Source organism: Mus pahari, chromosome 12 (genome assembly GCF_900095145.1).
Source record: "Mus pahari chromosome 12, PAHARI_EIJ_v1.1, whole genome shotgun sequence".
In the NCBI taxonomy this organism is placed as follows: domain Eukaryota; kingdom Metazoa; phylum Chordata; class Mammalia; order Rodentia; family Muridae; genus Mus; species Mus pahari.
In genome coordinates this window covers 41,576,245-41,602,723 of record NC_034601.1, presented here as the reverse complement: position 1 = coordinate 41,602,723, position 26,479 = coordinate 41,576,245, and positions in this window count along the sequence as shown.

Below are 26,479 nucleotides of genomic sequence, written 5' to 3'. Positions count from 1 at the left end.
CATGAACAGGAGAATCCAAGGTTTTATATTCTTGACTCATGTCTGAGTTTAGAGAAAGATCGTTGTTACTAGTGCCTAGGTTGGTGCATGTCCCAGGTTATTATTCAGTGAGTGTTTATAAGTAAGGGCTCAGAAGAAAAAGAAAGGGTCATAGAGAGAGATACACTTAAACCAAATAAAAATTCTATGTATACAACAAACAGCAACTAAAATATTTCCTTGGCATTCAAATGTTAAGGACACCAGGATCCACATCTACTGTCTGCCTCCTTGTGTAGACTTTGTCTGAGACAGGAATTACATGCAGTGAATATTAAATGAAAAATTTCAGCTTCTTTTTTTTTTTTTTTTCAAGAAGGAAACTGAGAATAACGTGAAAAGATAAAATGCTTTTATATATGTTTCCCTGAGGGCTTAGAGAAAGGTCACATTCACTTGGAAACAGTACAAGCTACCGGAGACAATAGCTCATGTTGCCATTAGGAAAACTCATATAAGAAAAATACATTTAGGTACAGAAAAATTTGCCCGAGGCTGTGCTTTGAACATGTAGTGATGGATGTTGGGATATAATTAGGCTAGTAGAGTATGCCATGTTTAAGATTATTAGAAAGGAAGACAAGAGGAGAACATGACTCTTAGTCACGTGGTAGACAAATATTTTCACTAGGAACACATTTTATTAGTTTGTCAACTCATTATGGGGCTCATGGTGTTTCCATTGAGTGGTGCATGTGCATGCTTGCTTTTTTTGTTTGTTTGTTTGTTTGTTTTTTTTTTTGCCTTGAGTTACCAAAACTTTTTTTTAAAGGGCATACATTCAGGGAGTTTGCTATGAATATGAGTTCACAAGTGAGCCCAGATGGCTTTGGCAGATGAGAATGCAAAACAGGATCTCAACCCTTGAACCAAACCTAGGAGTGATATAAACAAACTTATCCTCACCTCCCAAATAACCCATCCTTGACACTTCAGGAACAGCATCACCTAAATTCCCAGAGTGCTTCTCATTAATGCAATTCCATTCATAAAAAAGAAAAACCACATCAACAAAGCATGATCCTAGAGTTTTCTGAACCACATAAACAGAGAACAGCATCTACTGCAGCTTGTGTTTGGGGTTTTGTTCCCATTTGCTGTGGAAGTCGGCACTCAGCCAGTGGTGATATCCCCCTTTTCCAGAAGAATCCCTTTTCTTTTGTGTTTCAGGATCTATATTCACCCTGTCTTTGGTGCACACGTCCTTGGCATGTCTCCTGGCTGTGATTCAGACCCCAGTCACTAAACTTAAAGTAAGTAGATTCTCTCATAGGATATTAAAGTGTCTTTGTTTAAAAATTGTATTTCAGCAATCACATCCTAAACTGAAAATCCCGACCTCCTCAGTAGAGATAAAGTAATTGGCTCTTAACCATAATTTTAAAAGCCCCGAAGTAATTCTATCCAAAACATTCATATCCCAGCATAATTGTTATAGTCCATATCTTTTAAGGGAAAATGTGCAAATACTTATACCAAGCAAGAGTTGAAATGTAAACCAAAACATGTTTAAATACTATAAGGTAATTTTAAATGTTTCTCTTCTCTTCTCAAAAGACAATTCCAAAATTCAGATAATCATTTTCATTTGAAAGACAAGAGAAGACAAATCCAATGTATGCTATGGGATAGGTGACTTAGTAGAAAGACAACATATGATAATTCTTTCAAATTTCTTGGAGAATTTTATATAAGAGCACTGCATCTTCCTTCATCTTTCAATTCCTTCTGGGCTGCTCTCCCCAGAAATAAAATTTGGCTTTTTTACCTGCTATATATGTATATATGCACAAAGAAACACATTCCTAAAAACTTAAGAAATATTCATAACTATTATGGTTTTCATTTACATAAATAATCATGTGGTCATAGCCTACATTTAATACTTTTCACTATCAGTCTATATTTTTTGCCTTCAGCAAGCATGTTAACTAGTTTTGTTTTCTTGCCTGTCAAGGTGACTTTACTCTTTGGGTGTTTGGGCCATTTAGCAGTCATACCTGAATTTATGTGTTCAGTTTTCCATTAACTTTCATCATAAAATATATTATCTCTCATTTACTAGACCTACACCTCCTCACTATTACTGTATCGTGCAGCCAAATTTCTCCTTGATAATTAGGATCAATCACATGAATGAGCAAAATGAGTCCATTCATTGCCTATTTGTTTGGAGGCATAATGTGTATGATGATAGGGAAGTGGTTTTTACATAGGGGGTCAGTGGAATTATTGCACTGTTCCTTGGTAGAAAACAGTTTGAACATTTAGGACTTCCAGACAAATACAGCATAATCATATTTCTAAGAAAGTACACAGTAATTGCTAATGGATTGCTAATGTTAACAGTGAATGTCCCCTTTTCAATTCCAGCCAAGTTTGTCACTGTAAATTGCTATCATGACATGCCTGGCAACTTCTTTAAGGAGAGCTATGTCTTGGTTTATAGTTTCAGAGGTTAATTCATTGTCAATCAGTTCTACTATTAGGAGCTCCTGGTGAGGTGAAGAGCATCATTGCAGTGGAACCATGTGGCCAAAGATGTGGTTCACTTATGGCAGGTGGGAAACAGAGAGTCCAAAAAGGTGTCAGTCATGTGATATGCCTACAACTAGCTCAAGTAAGCCCTGTTTCCTACTCTCTACCAATGTCTCAATAATGCTATCAAATCTTAAGTCGAGCAATGACTTTATCTACTAGTTTAGTTAAAGCTATAATAATCTACTCATTTCTCAATAATTGGTTCTGTCACCTAGGGATCAAGGACACATCTTTGGTGGTGGTGGGGGGAACAGGAGGTGGTCCTTCACATATGTACACAGACAATAGCATCATTCTTTAATCTCTTTTCATTTTAATCCTGGTTATTTGTTTCTTTTTTAATTAGGTGTTGTATTTATTTACATTTCAAATATTATCCCCTTTCCTGGTTTCTCCTCTAGAAAACTCTTATCACATCCTCCTTCCCCCTGCTTCTATGAGTGTGCTCATCCAAACACCCACCCACCCGCCCGCTCCTGCCTCCCCATCCTGGAATTTCCCTACACTGGTGCATCGAGCCTTACCAGGATCAAGGGCCTCTCCTTCCACTCATGCCCAACAAGGCCATCCTCTGTTACATATGTGGCTGGAGCCATGGGTACCATCATGTATACTCTTTGGTTGGTGGTTTAGTGCCTGCAGTCCTGGTTATTTGTAAAACACTGAATATAACCCTGATTTAGAACATGCAGAGCCTCCAAAAAGACATAGTTCCAGATATTAAAGATATTGTCATACACTCTTACTAAAACTATGTCCCAAAGGCCACTACCTCATTTTATGTAGTCAACATCTTCAGAGTGATAAGGAATGTGGTAAGATCAATGAATTCTACAATCACATCACCAATTAGCAAAGTCCAGTATTTTCCTCATGGCTTTCCATTTTATGTGTTTGAAACAGGGCTTCTTGAAGTTTGCCTCCTGCTGTGAAAACATACTTTAACAAAAGCAATCTATGGAGAAAGAGTTAATTTTAACTCTGAATTCCTAATTACATAAAGTCCATCATAAAAGCAAAGTCACACTGAGATTACAGGTGTGCTCTGTTAAACCCAGCTGTTTATACAGATGTTTGTAATTTGACATAGGTGTTCATTTACATCCAGCTAATGTTTTGCCTGAGCCATCTCCCATTATATTCACTTAAAAATATTCCCATTATTTATTATTATTTGTGTGTGTGTGTGTGTGTGTGTGTGTGTGTGTGTGTGTGTGTGTGTGTGAATATGTGTTTGTATGACACAGATTCTGGGAATCACACTCAATAAGAATTAACTTTATACATACAGCCATCTGAGCGGTCCTGATTTGTTTTTAACAAAGTAACTCAAGCAAATCACTTAAGGACAAGGGCTCCAACAACTGAAAAAATTGTTTTCTACAAGTAAACAAGTAATCATTTTGCAGAGAAAATCAGCTAATGAATAATAATTGAATGAACATTTAGTGTTATACTCAACCAACAAAATAAACACAAAAAATATAATCAAATATTTTATTTGTATCTTTTGAAACATTACTCTCTTATTTAAATGTTCAAATCAGGATGATTTGGATGAGTTGCTACGCATAACAAAGACAGCTAAAATTATCTTGAAATAAAAGACATTTTCTTGAGAATATAATATCTGCTAAAAATTAAGTAATATTAACTATTGTTTTTAATAATAAGCATTTCTAGAATTTATTCCATTTCTGGCACTGTGCTAACCATATTGCATTTAGAACATCTTATTCTGTGCCTAAAACATTAAGTGCTGTTTTATTATTCCTCCTTATTCTAAAGTTTCAAAAGTTCAAGGATCCAGGTCAAGGTCAAAAAACTGATAAAGGACAGGATGAGTTTGCTGAATTTGAAGGCTGAGTTTATCTGTCCAGCAAACACATTACATATTCTTCCTTTGGTGAGATCATGTATTTAAATCATATCTTGCTAGGTGAAAAATTTTAAATACCATGACCTTTGTCAGAAAAAAACAGACATCTATTTAAGCAGCATGTATAATTATTTGGATAAAGAGTTTTGCCTTTAAGTAATTTATACCTTTGTAACTGTAACATTCCATCTCAAACAAGTATTGAATTCTACACAAGTTACATGACCTACCTTCTCTGGCCTGGCATCATGAGTCTGTGACATGTGTAGTCCTATGGGCCCCAGTACTAAAATGGTTTCATCCCTGCCTAGAATGTAATTACCTTTATTTAAAACTTTTAATTCTATGTGAAAAGGGATCCTACACTTTCCCGTTTGTTGGGTATCATAAATCATAAACTTCTTGCCAACAGGTGAGCTTGCTGCTCCACTGCTTGTCTGTGGTTTGTCTTCACCACTAGAATGTTATCTCTGGGGAAATTTTGTCTAACGGGTACCCACAGAGTAGACACAGTGAACATGAGTTTTGACCTTGTATCACTTATTCACGTGAAAACAAAGTCATCTCTTCGAGAATGTACAACTCAATCCAAACAATCAATAAGCCCCTTAAAGTTGGACGACAGTTAAGAAGAGTACCAAGGAGACATAAATATTTTCTCTAAGCTTGTCCTTTAGTTTCCAGATTTATTAAAGTAAATGTCATCCTGTGTCTTGAAAGAATAATGCTAATTTTTTGCATCTAATATCAGTCTCTGAATTATAATTTCTTGTTGACCAATTCTCATATGGAATTTCATGAGTGAGTGGCTTTTGTTCTGTTTACCTTCTCTCATCTTTAAGAGGCATCTTTTATTATCCTTTCTTTTAAATTAAAGACTTTTTTATTTATTTACAATCCAGTAATTGCTCCCCCTCTTGATTCCCCCTCCCCCAGTTCCTTATCCCATTCCTCCTCCCCCTGTTTTGGGGAGTCCACCCTCCCCCAGCCAGGGGCCTCAAGTCTCCCTCTGAGGCCAAACCAGGCAATCCTCTGCTGTATATGTGTCTGGGCCTTGAACCAGCTAGTGTCTGCTGCATGGTTGGTGGCTCAGTGTCTGGAAGCTCCCAGGGGTCTGTGTTAGTTGAGACTGCTAGTCCTCCTATGGGGTTGCCCTCCTCTTCTGCTTCTTCCATCCTTCCCCTAATTCAACCATAGGAGACCCCAACTTCAGTCCAATGGTTGGGTGTAATATCTGCATCTGTCTCAGTCAGCTGCTGATTGGGTCTATCAGAGAACAGCCATGCTAAGCTCCTGTCTGTAAGCATATCATTGCATCAATAATAGTGTCAGGCCTTTTGTCTCCCAGTGAGGTGGGTCCTCAGTTGGGCTGGTCAATGGATCACCTTTCCCTCTTGACTATTTTTGACCCTGTAGTTTTTGTTTGTTTGTTTGTTTGTTTTTGTTTTTTAGACATTGTGAAGATTTGTATATGCTTGGCCCAAGGAGTAGCACTATTAGAGGGTGCGGCCCCATTGGAGTAGGTGTGGACATTAAGACCCTCATCCTAGCTACCTGGAAATCAGTATTCTGCCAGTAACCTTCAGATGAAGATGTGAAACTCTAAACCCCTCCTGCACCATGCCTGCCTGGATGCTGCCATGTTTTAGCCTTGCTGATAATGGACTGAACTCTGAACCTATACACCAACCCCAATTAGATGTAGTCCTTATAAAAGTTGCCTTGGTCATGGTGTCTGTTGACAGTAGTAAAACCATAACTAAGACAGACAAAAATGCTTTTTGTGCAGATATTTTGACTGTGGGTTGGTAACCCCATCCCTCATCTTGATGCCCCGTCTATCTACTGGAGATGGACTCTTTGAGTTCCTTTTCCCCACTGTTGGGCACTTCATTTAAGGTCACACCCATTGAGTCCTGAAAGTCTCTCACCTCTCAGGTCTCTGGTACTTTCTAGAGGGTCTCCCTATCTCCCACCTTCTGAGACTGTTTGTTTCCATTAATCCTGCTTACCTTCTGAACTTCTCTCCTGTCCCCCCTTCCATGAAACTGTTCCCCTTTTCCCCTCTTGCTACCCTGTCCTACCCAAACCCCTCCCTCCTTCTGCCTTCCCTAATTATTGTCTTCCCCCTACTGAGTTGGACTGAAGCATCCTCACATGTCCTTTCTGATTGTTAAAGTTCTTAAATTCTGTGGGTATTTCTTAAGTATTCTGTACTTTTTGGCTAATTTCCACTTACTAGTGAGTACATAACATGCATGTCCTTTTGGGTCTGGGTTATCTCACTCAGGATGATATTTTCTAGTTCCATCCCTTTGCCTGCAAAACTTATGATGTCCTCATTTTTAATAGCTAAATAGTATTCCATTCTGTAAATGAACCACATTTTAGGTTTGCATTTTTCCATTGTGGGACATCTGAGTAGTAGTTTCGAGCTTTGGGCCATTACAAATAAGGCTGATATGAACATCATGGAGCACATGTCCTGCTATGGTAGGGCAACTTTTGGATATATGTTCAAGAGTGGTGTAGCTGGGTGTAGAGGTAGATCTACTTCCAATTTTCAAAGGAACTACCAAATTGATTTCCAGAGTGTTTGTACCAGTTTGCAATCCCACTAGCAATGGAGGAGTGTTTCTCTTTCTCCACATCCTCACCAGCATGTGCTGTCACCTGAGATTTTGTTTTTAGACATTATGATTAATGTAAGGTGTAATCTCAGTGTTGTCTTGATTTGTATTTACCTGACGACTATGACTTTGAACATTTCTTTAGGTGCTTCTCAGCCATTTGAAATACCTCTGTTCTGAATTCTTTAACTCAGTACCTCATTTTTTAATCGGGTTATTTGGCTTTTTGAGGTTAGCTTCTTGAGTTCCTTATACGCTTTGGATATTAGCCCTCTACTGGGTGTGGGGTTAGTGAAGTTTTTTTTTTTCCCATTCTGCAGGATGCTGATTTGTACTTTTGAATGTGTCTTTTGCCATAAAGAAGCTTTTTCAGTTTCATGAGGTCCCATTTATCAATTACTGTTCTTTGAGCCTGAGCCATTTGAGTTCTCTTTAGGAAATTTCCCCCTGTGCCAATGAGTTCGAGGCTCTTTCCCCCTTTCTCTTCTATGAAAAAAAAAATGCATGATCATCTCATTAGTCGCTGAAAAAGTATCTGACGGTGTACAACGCCCTCTCAATTGAAAGTATTGGAGAGATCAGGAATTCAAGAACCTTCTCTAAATATAATAAAAGAGATATAAACCAACCCATTAGCCAATATCAAATTAAATAGATACTTGAAGAAATTCCACTAAAATCAGTGACAAGACAAGGATGCCCACTCCATATCTATTCAGCATCATACTTGAAGTTCTAGCTAGAACAGTAAGAAAACAAAAGGAGATCAAGGAGATACAAATTGGAGAAGAAGTCAAGTTATCACTATTTGCAGATGATATATCTACATAAGCGGCCCCAAAAATCCAGGAGAGGACTTCTACAAAGTCCTCTGATGATAAACAACTTCAGCAAAGTGATTGGATATAAAATTAACTCAAACAAACCAGTAGCCTTCCTGTACACAAAGGATAAACAGGCTAAGAAAGAAATTAGGGAAATGACACCCTTCACAATAGTCACGAATAGTATAAAATATCTTGGTATATATCTTATAAAGCAAGTGAAAGATCTGTACAGTAACTTCAAATCCCTGAAAAAAAGAAATTGAAAAGAAAATTGGAGATATCTCCCATGACTATGGATTCGTAGGATTAACATAGTAAAAATGGCCATCCTATAAAAAGCAATCTACAGATTCAATGCAATCTCCATCATGATTCTAACACAATTCTTCACAGACATGGAAAAAGCAATTCTTAGATTCATATGGAAAAACAAAAAACCCAGGAAAGTGAAAACAGTTTTAACAATAAAATAACTTCTAGGGGAATCACCATCTTTGACCTCAAGCTGTACTGCAGAGCAATAGTGATAAAAACTACATGGCATTGGTACAGAGACAGACAGGTTGGTGAGTGGAATAGAATTGAAGATGCAGAATAAGGATACACACTTATGGACACTTGATCTTCAACAAAGAAGCCAAAATCATACAATTAAATAAATAAATAAATAAATAAATAAATAAATAAATAAATAAATGAGTGGTGGTGGTCTAACTGATGGTCTATATGTAGAAAAATGAAAATAGATCCACATTTACCATCTTGCACAAAGCTCAAGTCCAAGTGGATCAAAGACCTCAACATAAAACCAGATACAGAGTCATATTTTTGCTTCAACAACTACTTTAAAATAAGACATGAATAAGGAAGGAGAAAAGAAAGCTAAATATTTAAGCAGTATGAAATAAGTCATATCTGCTTTCACTATGAAGGGCAAGCTCTAAATATGATATTTTATTGCAGCCGCTATCCCTAGATTGTCTGGGTTTTTTGTTTGTTTGTTTTGTTTTGTTTCAATGTCTCGGTAAAAAAAATTTATTAGATAGTTTATTTACATTTCAAATGTTATCCCCTTTCCTAGTTTCCCATCTGAAAAACCCCTATCCCCTTCCCCCTAACCCCTTCCCCTGTTCCCCAATCCTACCCACTCCCATTCCCAATCCTGGCCTTTCCCTCTACTGGGGCATAGAACATTCACAGGACCTAGGGCCTCTCCTCCCATTGAATACTGACTAGGCCATCCTCAGCTACATATACAGCTAGAGCTACATATCCCACCATGTGTTTTCTTTGTTTGGTGGTTTAGTTCCAGGAGCTCTGGGGGTACTGGTTAGTTCATATTGATGTTCCTCCTATGGGGCTTCAGACCCCTTCAGCTCCTTGGGTACTTTCTCTAGCTCCTTCATTGGGGCCCTTGTGGTACATTCAATGGATGATTGTGAACATCCACTTCTGTATTTGCCAGGCACTGGCAAAGGCCCTCAGGAGACAGTTATATCAGGCTCCTGTCAGCAGGCTCTTGCTGGCATCTGCCATAGGGTGGTCTGGATTAGGTGGTTGTTAATGGGATGGATGTGCAAGTGGGGCAGTCTCTGTATGATTGTTCCTTCACACTCTGCTCTGAACTTTTTCTCTGTAACTCCTTCCATGGGTAGTTTGTTCCCCTTTCTCAGAAGGATTCTGAGCTTCTGGGCTAATATCCACTTATCAGTGAGTGCATGTCATGTGAGTTCTTTTGTGATTGGGTTACCTCACTCAGGATGATATCCTTCAGATCCATCCATTTGCCTAAGAATTTCATAAACTCGTTGTTTTTAATAGCTGACTAGTACTCCATTGTGTAAATGTACCACATTTTTTGCCCCTCTGTTGAGGGACATCTGGGTTCTTTCCAGCTTCTGGCTATTATAAATAAGGCTGCTATGAACATAGTGGAGCATGTGTCCTTATTACACGGAGCATTTTCTGGCCCAGGAGTGGTATTGCTGGATCTTCTGGAAGAACTATGTCCAATTTTCTTGTATATATGTTTGAGATTGTCCTGCTTGAAATTTACTGAGATTCTTGGCAGATGGATTTTTTTCATCATCCATTCATATATAGTTGGGGGGGCTGGCTTATAGGTTCAGAGGTTTAGTCCATTATTATCAAGGCAGGAATAGCAGCATCCAGGCAGGCATAGTTCAGGAGGAGCTGAGAGTTCTGCACCTTAATATGAAGGCTGCTAGCAGAATACTTGCTTCCATGAGACTGAAGGCATGACCATCCAGAGACTGCTCCATCTGGGGATCCATCACATATACAACCACCAAACCCAGACACTATTGTGGAAGCCAACAAGTGCTTGCTGACAGGAGCCTAATATAGCTGTCTCCTGAGAGTCTCTGCCAGTGCCTCACAAATACAGAAGTGGATGCTTACAAGCCATCCATTGGACTGAGTACAGGGTTCTCAATGAAGGAGCTAGAGAAAATACCCAAGGAGCTGAAGGGGTTTTCAAGCCCCTAGGAGGAACAACAATATGAACTAACCAGTACCCCCAGAGCTCCCAGGGACTAACCCACCAACCAAAGAAAACAGATAGTGGGACTCATAGCTCTAGCTTCATATGTAGCAGAGGATGGCTTAGTCAGCCATCAATGGGAGGAGAGGCCCTTGGTACTGTGAATGTTCTATGGTCCAGTATAGGGGAATGCCAGGGCCAGGAAATGGAAGTGGGTAGGTTGGGGAGCAGGGGATAGAGGATTTTCGGAGGGGAAACCAGGAAAGGAGATAACATTTGAAATGTAAATAAAGAAAATATCTAATAAAAAAGGGAGGGAAAGCCCACACCCATAGTGACACACCTACTCCAGCAGGGCCACACCTTCTAATATTGCCCCTTCCTGGGCAATACTAGTTATATACATATATGATTAATAGAATTTGTTTACTTTTATTTTAAGTAAGCAGATGTGTGGGTTCTCAAATCACTTTCACAGGTTTGCAGTATGTAGTAATCAAATCATAGCAGCTGATTTCCTAATCTTAATTTTCAAGAATTCTGAATAATATTTAATATTACACATAATGGTGCATTCTGGTGTGATACTTCAAAGCATGTATATAACATGTAATTATCAAATTAGCATAATTAATATTTTTCTCTTTATCATCAATTTATGTTTGGAGCCTTTAAACTGCTTTGCTCTAATTATTTATAAGTTAAAAATACCTAACTAAAAATGATGGTAACCCCAGTGTTTTATTTATAACTTTACCTGCTTGGACTTTATTAACCTCCATCCCATCTGTCCTTAAGGCTCATACTACCAATTCACTAAGCTCCTGCTAATCATTACTATGTATTCTGATTGGCATTTTATTAATATCATCTATTATTGAGGTCATATAATAATTATCCTTCTCTGTATGTTTCATTTAATTTATCATAACAATCCTCTATTCCATTCAATTTGCTACAAATTGCAACATATTACTCTTTTATAACAATAATCTTTCATTTATAAGCCATCTTTCCTTACTCATTTATTGATCAACATCTAGTTGATTCATATATTGCTGTGTGTGTAAATATTTCCTTGCAAAGGAAATATTTCTGTGGCATAATTTTCTATGACTATGAGCCAGAAGTAGAACTGCTGATCACATCATAGTTTTAACTATGGCCTATTGATTAACTTTCATATTGCTGATAAGATTCCAATATACTAAGTAGAAATGAAGAGTAAAGCTCAAGGTACTATGTATCTGAGCTAAAACTAACTTTTAAAAAAAGATACAGTAAAACAGTGTGGCATAAAAACTTGCAGACAGACCAATGGAATAGAGTGCCCAGAATCAACACAACACTTACAGACAAGGATTCCCAACAAAGAAAATACAAGCATACACCAGAGAAAAGAGATCCCAACCATCATTCCATGCAGGAAAACTATATGGACATGCATACTGAAGCTTGAGTCCAGAATCTTGTTTTCCTTATTTCTTAAAATACTTCTCTTCTTACAGTTCATATCATGTGTATAAATGCATTTTTATAACAACCATTAGATTTCTGAATCTCTGTCCATGTCTCTTGTCTATTTTATTCTTTAATTCTTTCATTTCTCAAGGTAGCTAGTGTCCTGCTTTTTAATTCACTGATGTTTCCACCTGTTGGAGTCTACTATTGAACCACTGTCTAGAATTCTTCATTTAAGCAACCCCAGGGCTTCATTGCTGTTGTTGTTCCTTTCTATATTACATATTTTATCAGAATTCTACATTTGGTTCAATATCACACTTACACATTCATTTGGTCCTTTAAGCATGCATTTCTTTTCTCAAACAGATCTAAAGTCTTTGTAAAATATCAAGTTATGTATGATCTCACATAGGAAAATAATGATAATGGAGGAGAAACAACGTCTATTATTCTGACAGAACGATCTATACATGTGAGTGATTGACATGGGACCTAAAATGCCTTCTTCAGAATCATAGCCATTAATTGGTGCCTGGTAGGGTAGACTGCTCATAGTAGTAACTGTTGAGTAGTGACTCCTGAGCACAGGCACTACAAGAATGGCGAGTTAGAAAATGTTTGACTGGAACATGACTGTGCACCACAGGCCGAGAAAAAAAACAGAAAAGTGCTGGCTGTGGAAACTGCAGCCCAAGTGCATCATGGGAATCTGAAGCTAAGATTCTCTATGATGATCCTATAGTGATTTGCATGAGAAGGACCACTACTGACTCAAAAAGTGGGTGATCCCCATATTTGTTCCCCTTTCCAAAGATGGAGGAAAGGGAAGTGTGGGGGATTGTCTTGGTCTCTAACAAGAACTGTGGGACATTGTATACACACACACACACACACACACACACACACACACACACACACACAAGCACGTGCACATGCACACATGCGTGAACTCGCGTAAACACACATGCATGTGAGCATGCAACCATGTGGAACTGAACTCTCAGGAGACCTCACAGTGACAAAGATCAGAACAGACACAAGTAGTTCTTCCACGCACGCCCATTCAAAATCTTGACTACAGAGTGCTTCAAGGGGAAAGACATTTCCTAGCACACCAGAAACAATAGTGTAATGGGCAGGCAGGAAATTTCAGATGAGGAAATTCTTGTAGCACAGAGACCCATGTGGAAATCATTGTCACCAGTTTAATGTGTTTGAATTAAGTTCAGTAACTTTTCCACCTTAACTCCCCTACTTAGGACAGGGAATGAGATAGAGAACCACATATATCCCAAGGAGAATGACGAATAAAGATCTTTTATTTTAAATTTTAGATTTTATTGCCATTTTCATCTTGTATTTTGTATTTTAACTCTTTGTTTCAGCTTATCCCATTTCTGAAGGTCACTTTGTGACTTTCCTTAGTTGTCTCAATTCTGCGTTATTTTTTCTATTACTTCTCATATTCCTAACACCTATCCTCCTCCTGTTCACCTAATTCTCTCACTCCCCTGTCCCATTCCTTCCTCTCTTTACTACTTAAGTATTAATACTGTTAATTCTGTAAAACTACTACCTTCATTTGTTCATAATCAGTTCATTAGTGTTGTGTCTCAGAACCTCATGAGAGACACAGTTTATGCACATATGGGTTTTCTGTTTAAGGACAACAAAGGTGCTAAGATCAAACCATCATATTTGTTGTCAACATTGGCTTTTCCTCTTAAATAGCACTGGAGACAAATCCACCTGAAGACAGTGTCATCATGAAGACTTGTGGAAAATGAAGCAAGAAAACTCAAAGAATAGGAAGGAAGGGAAATGCAAATGAAGTGACATCACAATCTAATGGAGCATACCTGTCACTGCCTAACGCCTAAGCCCAAATGTATATATAGTTCAATGAAAATGTCTCTCACTGTTAGACCTTTGAAAACAAAATTTGTATCTCTTCTGGCATTTTGCTGGGGCAAAAGTTTTGTATAGAGATTTCTTGCTATATAACAAAATGATTCTTTAAAAGGAACCAAACAGAAATGATCATTGTCACCAAATTTATATGAAACATAAATGCAATATAAGAACTGTTTCCTTACCCTTGCTGTGATGTGATAAAAGCAAACCTTGAGTCCTATGCATGGGAAAATGTTAACAAAGCATGGTCTGGTTAGTAGCCTTTGGTTCTATAAATACAAAGTAAATCTGAAGCACTCACTGCTTTTTGATATAGGAAACCAATGTTGAGAGATGTCTACGAAATTCCATGGATTTCCTTATTGAAAATTATAGTCTCAGATTTCTAAATAGTTTTCTTGATGACAGTTAGCCTTTCCACAGGACAAGATATCAGAAAAAATCAGGTTATATACTTTTATTTTTATATTTTATTTAAAATATTTTTATTTTTTCATGCTTCACCTCTCTTTACTTCTCCATGTTCCTTCAACCTTCCTTTTATTCAGATCTAGCCCTTTCTCCCTCTTATTAGAAAAAAAAAAATCTGCTTCTAGGTCATAATAATAAAATAAAATTAATATAAGGTAAAACAAAGACAAACACACCAGAATTAGGACAAAACAAGTAAGCAGAAAGAAAAGAATCCAACAAAAAGGGCAAGAGACAGACAGAGATGGAGAGGCCCACTGAAGCCCAGACTGTGATGAAAGATGACGGGTCAGAAGAAGATCACAGAATGCTGAAAAGGACCTGGGAGAGGCACCTTCCAAATGGCTTTATTTGCATATCAGAAAACTAAAGCCAACTGAGTTGCAAACTATATATATTCCTAGTGCTAGATATATCGGGCTACTTATGCACTATAAGTCACTCTTTCTAATAAATATAATTTCCAATACAACACTGGTAGTTGTGAGATATCAGGATGCATTTTTATGTCTAGAAATTAGAACTTTTAATAGGCTACTAATTTCCATCTGAGTATTTGCTTACTGATTTTGCTTTCTTTTACAAACATAAAGAGCCCTCATCGTGCTTGGCTTGTAGTTGTATGGTCATTTAGTAACTTAGTTTTGAAATTCCCTTATTAGTTCAAAGTATATTGCAGTATATCCCCAGGACATATAGTTATAAACACACACACATGCACACAGACACATACAGACACACACACACACACACACACACACACATAGCATTCTTTGATTTCTTTTTCTCTAAGAAGCAAGGAGCATGAAGTCTAACAGGGATTGCTGGGACCTGTCAGTTAATGACTGTGGGTGAGAGAGGATTAGTGGAGAGAGAGAACTGTAGACTCCTGCCTCAGTTAAAGGGGTAGGAGCTACTTGATTCCTGCCAGATGCTCAGTACAGACCTGGAGCTCCATTTTTACCACTTTGTGCCATGTTAAATAAAAATCAGCAATCTATTTCACCATTAAATATTCCAATATTTAAATATCAAAAACCCATTTAAAATTTTTTTGAGGCTCTGTACACTAAATAAATAGGACATTCATATTCAACTGTGTGCTTATATGTTTTTTGTTTAAAAACTTAAGATCAAATAAAATATAAAACATATGTGAAGCAGAGGCTGCTAATATATATACAGGCAGACTATCTATTCCAGACCCCAAGCCCCAAATCGTGATAGTGAATACGTGGCAGAGTGAAGTTTACCTTGAAACTCAGACTTGGCTCACTTTAAAGCTTCCCTAGATTTCTATTTAGCTCTCTAGTGTTTTGGAAGTGACTTGAAAGTCCCGGGTTTTGACAAGCTTTTGAACATCTCTTCTGCTAAGGCTGTGAATCATACTTACAGAGACTTGGCTATGTGTTTGCAGATGTGTTCCAAGTACGACTCATCATGTAGCACCAGATCACCTATTTTAGGATGACTGATCCTTTGGCTGATCCTACTCACTGAAATTTTGCCCTCTGTACCCTCTAAATTGGATGGCTTTGAAACTGGCACTCACAGGAATCAAGCCTGCATGTGTTGGCTCTGCATGCAATGGGGTCCTGTGATTGCCAGTATTCAGCCAGGATTCAGTCAACCCTGGCCCTCTGCTCTCATCACACATAACATCCTGACAATTCCTGGATCAGCTTTAAATTTTTTATGAATTTATTGAACAAATTTATGTACCATAACAAACTTTCACAAGCACCAAGGAAGAGGAAATTTGCATGTTTTGATCAACTTTATAAACTTGGCACTTTATTCATTAGTTTATTTAATATCTACAACAATCCTATAAGATACATTGGGGAGTGTAGCTTTGGAGAAGAGGAACTCACAGCTCAAAGACATAAATTCTGATGTCTATCAAGAATCAAGTTACAAAGCCTGCATTTTATCATATTAATTTGTACCTACCTGAGGAAATTATTTTCAACCTAGGATTCACAGAAAATTCAGAGAGCAAATGAAGTAAACAAATGTAATTTAAATACTTAATAACCAAAGATGGCTATTTTGTCTAATTATTGCATAACTTTCTGGATTTTTTTTAAATTTTATAATACTGTCATACAGAAGCCAGCATGCAAACTTCCAAAGGAGGAAGTCAACCAATAGTCCCACTCAGATGTGAAACTTATGAACCACACCAAATGAAGAACATAGCATGATCACCCTATGTTTGCAGTGGTGGCACACATATCTTGGAGATAATCAACAGCTCTCTAATTAGACTTTAGACCTATTCAACAAGAGAGATGCCATCCATGTATTGGACTTAAAATCTAGTGATTATTCTACATACATACAAACATTCATACATACATACATACATACATACGGATATGTATCAATGAATATACATGTGTGTGTGTGCGTGTCTGTATGTGTGTGCACGTGTGCATGTGTGGAAATAAGTGATGGGTAAGTTATGGTTTAGTTAACAGTGTATACTGCTTTCATAGAGGATCCACGTTCGATCCCCAGTGCTAGACAGCTCACAACTACCTGTAATGCAGGCTATAGGGTGTGTGATGCCCTCCCATTACCGCCACAGGCATGATATTTACGTCAATCTAACACTACAAGTATACTTGCAACTTTACTTAAAATTAAAATAAAAACATTTGTAATTTTTAATTTCTTACTGTTACATAAAATTTATTTTTAAACTTCTCTCTTTCCTTCTCGCTGTCTGTCTCTCTACCTCTGTGTGTTTCTCTCTCTCTCTCTCTCTCTCTCTCTCTCTCTCTCTCTCTCTCTCTCTCTCTCTGTGTGTGTGTGTGTGTGTGTGTGTGTGTGTGTGGTGTTTATCAATAATGAGGAAGAGTCAAAGAATTTGAGAAAGATAAATGGGGAAAGACATGGAAGAAGGAGGAAGGAAAGGATTGGGAAAATATAAATAAAAATATATGTATTTAAAGCATTACATGTTGGTTATAAGATAAAACATTTTCAAATTATAAAAAAGTTCTTTGATTTATTTACCTCTGCTGTTAATATTTATGGGTCTCTCAATTAAATTCTCCAAGAATTACACCTCCTTGTGCTCATTTGTTGTTAGGAAAGTTAAATATTCTCCTGAATATATTAAGTAATATATATTACATAATGAACAGTTTGCATATGTGACCTTGGACTACCTGGGTGTAAATCCACACTATACAATTACTAACTGTACAACTGGGAGAGACACTTCACTTCCCTGGGACGTTGTTCCTCCTCTGTAAGATAAGTGCGAGGTTAATAATAGAACTCACTTGTATTATTTACACAGTTAGCTCATTAGTTTGTCATGAGGATTAATGAGTTAGCACTGCAAGGGCTTAGAACATGCCTAACACAATTACAAGCATGGAATGAACACTTGTTTGTATTACAGCTATTTTGTTTTCTGTATTTTCAGTGTGTGGTGTTCTTTTCTTTTGTTTTTCTCATGTTAATAATAATGCTTTATGTTCCATATTCACTCCTCATTGTACCTTGAACCTGCTTTCCCTAGTTTGCTGTCTTGTCTCCAGTGCTGTGTACATGCATGCTTTACTGAACAAATGTCTATTTGTTCCTTGAATGATGATCGATTCATCAGACACCTGTTTTAAATGACATAACTTGATGTTTCATTGTGTAAGAACACAGTACGTACTCCACTGTAACCTATACCTCCAAACTTTTCAGTTTTCCTTTCATATTTATTCTATTTTGTGTATGAGAAGAGCACAAAATATAAGATCTATCCTCTTGTCAAAAAACCCTTGTCAAAACAAAATCCACAAAAGTGAAAATCAAAACACACAAGCAAAAGACTAAGAAGAAAATAACAAACAAAAGAAAAGGTCCACAAAAATCACATTTAGTTCATTACTCTTGGGCAGGTCATGAGGCTTCCCCTAGGCTGTTATTGATATATCTAAGCTTTCATTTTCTATAGTTACACCAGTATTTGCTATCATTTGCTTTTGGATAATAGCCATTCTAACACGTATATGATGATATATAATTGTGTTTTTTATTTGCATTTCTGTGATGATTGGTGATATTGAATAATCCAATAGCCCTTTGTATGTCATCTGTGCGGAAATGTATTTATAGTACTTTGCCTATTGAGTAGTCTGGTTTATGTGCTGTAAAGTTACTAGGGTCCCTTACATATTTAATATTAATATTTGATTGATAAATATTAAAAATGCCTATAAGTCAATTCTTTAAAAATAATGTATAGGTTTTACTATTTAAAATTTACAAGTAAATAAAACTATCCCACACTAAAATTAACCAGATATAAAGTTCATGAAATTAAATGAACTTTTATGGAGTTTGATAACTTCAATCATCAGTAATTTGTCTTTTCATTCAGTCATTTCTCTTGCTGTAATGAAACTGTTCAGTTTGATGTAGTCAAAATCCTTTTGCTTTCTTATCAGTTTCTTCTAAGACTTTTACAATCCAGATCTCAATTTTAAGTCTTTATTTCATTTGGGGTTAATAATTGCATATAATATAATAATTTTCTAATTTCTTTTTTTACATATGGAAATACAGTTTTTCCAAACACCATTTACTGAAAACTCCATTATATTCTGTGTCTGTGTGTGGGGAGCAGGGATGGGTTGCTGTTGTTCTTTCTTGCTGGGCGCAAAGTGTAGGAACTCACATAAGGTGGGTAAGTGCTCTACCAGTGACCTGTATAACCAACCCCCAATCTGTAGAATTTTCAAAATCAATGGAATTACACACACAAACTTCTGTAGTTTTGATAAAATACTTGGATTTGGCTTTAAGTATATTTTATAAATTCCAGTGTAATTTCCTTGATCCTAAGTCACTAAAAGATTTGAAATTGCCTTCAGATAATTATTTTAAAAATAATTTTATAAGCTTTACAATTAAAACACTTACACATAAATAAAAACATTTCACATTAAAGTTAATGAGATGTAAAGTATATAAAAGGAGAAGAATGTCTATATAATTAAAGTATGAGTAGAGAATGAAAGCTGTGGAGAGCAGGTAGCCTGTAGGTAGATTCAAATTGTGTGTACCTGCATTAAAATTTCTATACTCTAATAGCTAAATAAATCCCCCAGGGAACAAACCTTAGTTCTTCATGCTGAGTTCCTTAACTATACCACAGTATGCTTCGAAGTCAAGATGGTGCTTCAAGTGTATCACAATAAAACATTTATTTGAGGACTATGTATTTCATAACCAAACTTCAAAAATTATATCTATTACTCAGCCATGTTCTCAACTGAAAGAATTCATTATATTACCACAGAAATGCTGGAATTTTGATGGAAGTACTTTTCATGAGAAGTCAAAATATGTATTTATTATAGCACAAAAGATATTCCTCAGAGATCACCATTTTAAATATATGGTATATAAACACATTCATATAAACTTGCATGTATTTTATTGACAAGAGTTTCATTTATCTCTATTACTTGGAAGTGAAAGTGTGAGGGAAAAATACAACTAATCATGTAAAAGAAATTCTAACATAATGCCTGCATTTCTTTCTCAAAACCTTTTTATACTTTAGATGAATAGTCTCTAATGTCCTTAAAATTCAAAATATAAATGATTAAATTATAATTATTAAAATTTTATTGTGATTTATGAAACATTTCTTACCCAATATCCATTTCATATGTCCATCATATATTGTTACAAATAGGGATACTATAAAAATGTATGCAAGTTCATATAAGTACTCACAAAGATGTTTGTGTAATCAAATAACAAATATATATATATATATATATATATATATATATATATATATCACAATAAAAGGAAAAGAACAACAAAATAAGATGTCCTTTCCTCTGGAATTAATACAGTTTATCTGTGGGAGACTTCAGAGAGATATCCCCAAACAATCCTGCATTTTGTCATGTAAAACAGAGAGATTGGGCCATCTTTTTCTGTATTTCCTTTGAGTTCTGCTCTGTCTCGGCCATGTAAGATCTTTAACTCATGGTTGTCACCAAGAAATGAGAATGATTCTCCCTTTCCCTCACTGTTTTTTATTTCTGAACATCCTGATTACTCTGATTTTAGTAACATATATACTTTTTTTATAAGCTATACACAATCATCAGGTACACTATAGTACAACATCCTCTTCTAGAAAAACTACCCTGGTGCTGCTGAATTTTCACCACCATGAAAGTATCTTGCCTCCAATACTTACGGTTTTTCAACCCAGTTTCTTTTATTTTTTTAATTTTTTTTCCAATTTTTATTAGGTATTTACTTCATTTACATTTCAAATGCTATACCAAAAGTCCCCTATACCCTCCCCCTCCCTGCTCCCCTACCCACCCACTCCCACTTCTTGGCTCTGGTGTTCCCCTGTACTGGGGCATATAAAGTTTGCAAGACCAAGGGGCCGCTCTTCCTAATTTTGAACAACTAGGCCATATTCTGCTACATATGCAGCTACAGAAACGATCTCTGGGGGTACTGATTAGTTCATATTGTTGTTCCACTTATAGGGTTGCAGACCTTTTCAGCTCCTTGGGTACTTTCTCTAGCTCCTCCATTGGGGACCCTGTGTTCCATCCTATAGATGACTGTGAGTGTCCACTTCTGTATTTGCCAGGCACTGGTATAGCCTCACAGGCAAAATCTTGCTAGCATATGCAATAGGGTCTGCATTTGGTGACTGATTATGGGGTGGACCCGCAGGTGGGGAAGTCTCTGGATGGTCCATTCTTCTGTCTTAGCTCCAAACTTTGTCTCTGCCACTCCTTCCATTAGTATTTTATTCCCTATTTTAGGGAGGAATGAGGTATCCACACATTGGTCTTCCTTCAACTTGATTTTCTTGTGTTTTGCAAATTGTATCTTGGGTGTTCTAGGCTTCTGGGCTAACATACACTTATCAGTGAGTGCAAATCAAGTGACTTCTTTTGTGATTGGGTTACCTCACTCAGGGTGATATCCTCCAGATATATCCATTTGCCTAAGAATTTCATAAATTCATTGTTTTTAATAGGTGAGTAGTACTCCATTTTGTAAATGTACCACATTTTCTGTATCCATTCCTCTGTTCAGGGACATCTGGGTTCTTTCCAGATTCTGACTATTACAATAGGGCTGCTATGAACATAGTGGAGCATGTGTCCTTGTTAGCAGTTGGAACATCTTCTGTGTACATGCTGAGGAGAGGTATTGCTGGGTCTGCCAGTTGTAGTATGTCCAGTTTTCTGATAAATCGCCAGACTGATTTCCAGAGTGGTTGTACAAGTTTGCAATCACACCAGCAATGGAGAAGTATTCCTCTTTCTCCACATCCTCACCAGCATCTACTGTCACCTGAATATTTGATCCTAGACATTCTGACTGGTATGAGGTCGAATCTCAGGGTTGTTTTGATTTGCATTTCCCTGATGATTAAGGATGTTGAACATTTTTTCAAGTGCTTCTCAGCCCTTCGGTATTCCTCAGTTGAGAACTCTTTGTGTAGCTCTGTGCCCCATATGTAATGGGTTTTTTTGGATTTCTGGAGTTCAGCTTTTTAAGCTCTTTGTATATATTGGATATTAGTCTCCTATCAGATTTAGGATTGGCAAAAATCCTTTCCCAATCTGTTGGTGACCTTTCTGTCTTAATGACAGTATCTTTTGCCATACAGTAGCTTTGCAATTTTATCAGGTCCCATTTGTTGATACTTGATCTTACAGCACAGGCCATTGCTGTTCTGTTAAGGTATTTTTCCCTGTGCCCATATCTTCGAGGCTTTTCCCCACTTTCTCCTGTATCAATTTCAGTGTCTCTGGTTTTATGTGGAGGTCTTTGATTCACTTAGACTTGAGCTTTGTACAAAAAGATAAGAATAGATCAATTTGCATTCTTCTACATTCTAACTGCCAGTTGTGCCAGCACCATTTGTTGAAAATGTTGTCATTTTCCCACCAGATCTGTTTTAGCTCCCTTGTCAAAGTTCAAGTGACCATAGGTATGTGGGTTCAGTTCTGGGTCTTCAATTCTATTCTATTGAACTACCTGTCTGTCATTGTACCAGTACCTTGCACGTTTTTTTTTATCACAATTGCTTTGTAGTACAGCTGGAGGTCAGGCATGGTGATTCCACCAGAGGTTCTTTTATTGTTGAGAATAGTTTTTGCTATCCTAGGATTTTTTGTTATTCCAGATGAATTTGCAAATTGCCCTTTCTAACGCATTGAAGAATTGAGTTGGAATTTTGATGGGGATTGCATTGAATCTGTAGATTGCTTTTGGCAGGATGGCCATTTTGATTATATTAATCCTGCCAATCCATGAGCATGGGAGATCTATCCATCTTCTGAGATCTTCAATTTCTTTCTTCAGAGACTTGAAGTTCTTGTCATATAGATCTTTCACCTCCTTAGAGTCACACCAAGATATTTTATATTTTTTGTGACTATTGTGAAGGTTTCAACCCAGTTTCTTTATGAGATTGTATATGCTGCTTCACAGCCACCACAATCCAAAGTGTTCCTTTCACACTGCACGTATCTTGCTATTACTTATAGAACATGAGGCTAGCGCATCCTTTGTTTCACACTTACAATGAATGTTTTGTTTTTACTCACTGGACTCAAATTTAAATGATGCTAAAGAATCTCAGTGTCATGCCCTCTATCATTTACTTCAGTCCTCCTATTCTGCTTTAGATTATCATAAAGAACTGGATTAATAAAATTTCATTCAGGAATGTCTATTGAACTTGTATATCACATCACTTTCTTAGTTTCAGGAACATGATCTCACACAGTATGCTTATTTAATTCTTATCTGTAAAACATTATACACACACATTCACACACACACACACACACACACACACACACACACACACCCTGGACTCTACCAATATCTATTTCACAATGGAAAAAAGTAAGATCAAGATTAATTTGTACTGCCCAAATATTTCTGGATATGTGGCCTTCTCTGAAGCCTGGTTAACTTACTAAGGATACACATTTATAGAAAACTGACCCCTAGTAACTATCAGTTGGCAGTAGTGTCTGCGCTAGTGTGGGATGCCTGTCCTAACTCCATTCCCTCTGCTGGGGTTTTGTCTGGCTTTAAAGGTCTTAGTCCTGCTTTCATAATTGTTGTGAGCTCTTATGTGCAGCTGACCTGCTATGATCAGATGATGACAATTTCCTTGTAGTCATCCATTGCCTCTGGCTCTTTCCATCCTTACTTCTTCCCTGATTCCTGAGTCTTGAGAGGAAAGTGTGTAGTATGTATGTTCCATTTAGGGCTGAAAATAACATAGTTTCCTTTTTCTGCACCTTGGCCAGTTGTAGGCCTCTGTATTAATCACCATCTACTTCAAATAGAAGCCTAGTGCCAAGAATAGTGTAATTCATTTGGAATTATTTGCCAGAGAGTTCCCATAGAAGCCCAAACATTACAGGTTGTTAAAAATGTCCTTGGTTAACCTCCAGAATGATTGCAAGACCGTACTTGGAAAGATACTATATATTTGAGTCATAAACTGTAGACAAATCACGCTGTTTGTTACCTGAAAGCTTCATCTATATTGAACAGCTTTCAGAATTCAACAAGGTGCTATGCAGGCTACCAGAGGAGGAGTCATGAGTCTTGCCAATATGTGGACTTTTTGAACTAAAGTAATGAGTAGAGTACCAGGTCTTGGTACTGATATAAAAAACTGAAAATTATGGAAATAAGCAATCACTTTTTGAATAGACTTAAAAAGTTCTTCACAAGATTAAACCAATGCCAGATGCAATTATCAAGCAAACGGCCTACAGTTAGACAGGTCATTGGCCCGAGATGAGAATCTACTACTATTGATCTGGTTAGTGGGCACAGTATGGAAGTAATTGTTCATGAGTTATTGTTATATCCATGGATTAATGTATCTCTCAACCTTCATAAGGGATGCTTCTATTGGCAGCTGGTAATTATTCAGCCTTTAAAAATTTAAAGCAACTAAGACATACTTAAAACAAGCAATATGAAAGCACAGATCGTATTAGCTATTTTTCTCATTGCAACATCAAATGTCTGACAAAATCAAGTTAAAGAGGAAAGAAGGAAGGAAAGAAAGAAAGACAGACAAACAGACAGGAGGGAGGGAGGGAGGGAGGGAGGGAGGAAGGAAGGAAGGAAGGAAGGAAGGAAGGAAGGAAGGAAGGAAGGAAGGAAGGAAGGAAGGAAAGATTTGAGGCCATGGTTTGAAGACACATTCTATGAGGAAGGAAATGTGGAAGTTGGTGCTTGAGGCAAGTGGTTACATTGTCTCTACAGTTAGAAAGCAGAGAGAGATAAATTATTCTACTCAGTTTGCCTCTCCTTCTCAAGTAGTCCATAGACTAGTACCTCATATTTCTTCAGTGTGGGTCATCCTTTCTCAGTTGAACATATCTAGTAATAGCGTCATAAGCACACCCAGAGGAATCTTTCTATACTAATTTAAAATTAAGTCAAATTGATACTGAAGATTAATCACTTTAGAATTTTAGGGTTTTTTTGGTTTTGTTTGTTTTTTTTGCTTTGGTTTGGTTTTTGTTTTGTTTTTGTTTTTGTGTTTTGTTTTTTTTGTTGTTGTTGTTTGTTTTTTGTTTGTTTATTTGGTTTTGGAGACAGCAAGGCAGAGTTTCTCTTTATAGCCATGGCTGTTCTGGAACTCACCTTGTAGACCTGGCTGACCTTGAACTCAGAAATCCGCCTGTCTCTGCCTCCCGAGTACTGGGATTAAAGGCATGCGCCACCATGCCTGGCTTAGTTTTATTTTTTTATCAATAAAAGAACACAAAGTTGGGTCCTGAGAGCCTCTTGTTTTCCTGTTTGGTTGATATTTGTTGTTCTTCCTATGGTATTGCAAACACATTCAGCTCCTTGAGTCCTTACTCTAACTCCTCCATTGGGGTTCCCATGTTCAATCCAATGGCTGGCTGTGAGCATCCACCTCTGTACTTGTCAGGCTCTGGCAAAGCCTCTCAGGAGACAGCTATATCAGCTTTATATCAGCATGCACTTCTTGGCATCTGCAGTAGTGTCTGGGTTTGGTGTCTGTATATGGGATACATACCCAGGTGGGGCAGTCTCTGGATGGCCCTTCCTTCAGTCTCTGCTTTAAACTTTGTACCAGTATTTCCATTAGAGCCATCCTAGGTTAAAAATTTGAGATGAGAGGGTATCCCCATTTCCCCAACCAGAGGCCTTTCCTAACCTCTGGATATGGTCTCTACAATTTCTCTTTCCACTTGAAAGAGCTGAAAAGGTTTGCAACCCTATAGGAAGATCAACAATATCAACCAACCAGAACCCGAGAGCTCCCAGGGACTAAACCAACAGCTAAAGAGTACACATGGAGGGACCCATGGCTCCAGCTGCATATTTAGCAGAGGATGGCAGTGTCTGGCATCAATAGGAGGAGAGGCTCTTGGTCCTATGTGAATAGTCAATGACCCAGTGCAGGGGAATGCCAAGGCAAAGAGATGGAGATGGGTGGGTAGGAGTGGTAGCATCCTCAGAGAAGCAGGGGGAGGAGCCATAGGATAGGGGGTTTCTGGAGGGGAAAACAGAAAAGGGGAAAACATTTGAAAGGTAAGTACATAAAATATCCAAGGGGAAAAAAAAAGGAGTACACAAATTTGTATTGTAGGCAGACATATAGCATTGCTTTTCCTTAACAAATTTAAGAAAACCTGCCCACTTTTCAACACTTACTGTATTCTACTAAATAATAAGAATGGGGTTTTTTTGGAGTTGGGGATTTAGCTCAGTGGTAGAGCGCTTGCCTAGCAAGCACAAAGCCCTGGGTTCAGTCCTCAGCTCTGGGAAAAAAAAAAGAATGGAGTTTTTACCCTCGTTGTATTTATAATGCAATATGAGAAGCCTATACATTTGTACATTTATATATATATATAGATAGATAGATAGATAGATAGATATAGATATAGATATAGATATAGATATAGATATAGATATAGATATAGATATAGATATAGATATAGATATAGATATAGATATATAGATAGATAAATGTTTGAAAAGTGTTGGGTCATGTGTTTAATTTCAGAAGTCGGGAGACAGAGGCAAGTGGATCTCTAAACTTGAAGCCAGCCTGGTCTATAGAGTGTGTTCTAGAACACCAAAAGCTACATAGAAAGAACCTGTCTTCAATGTCAAAAAAAAA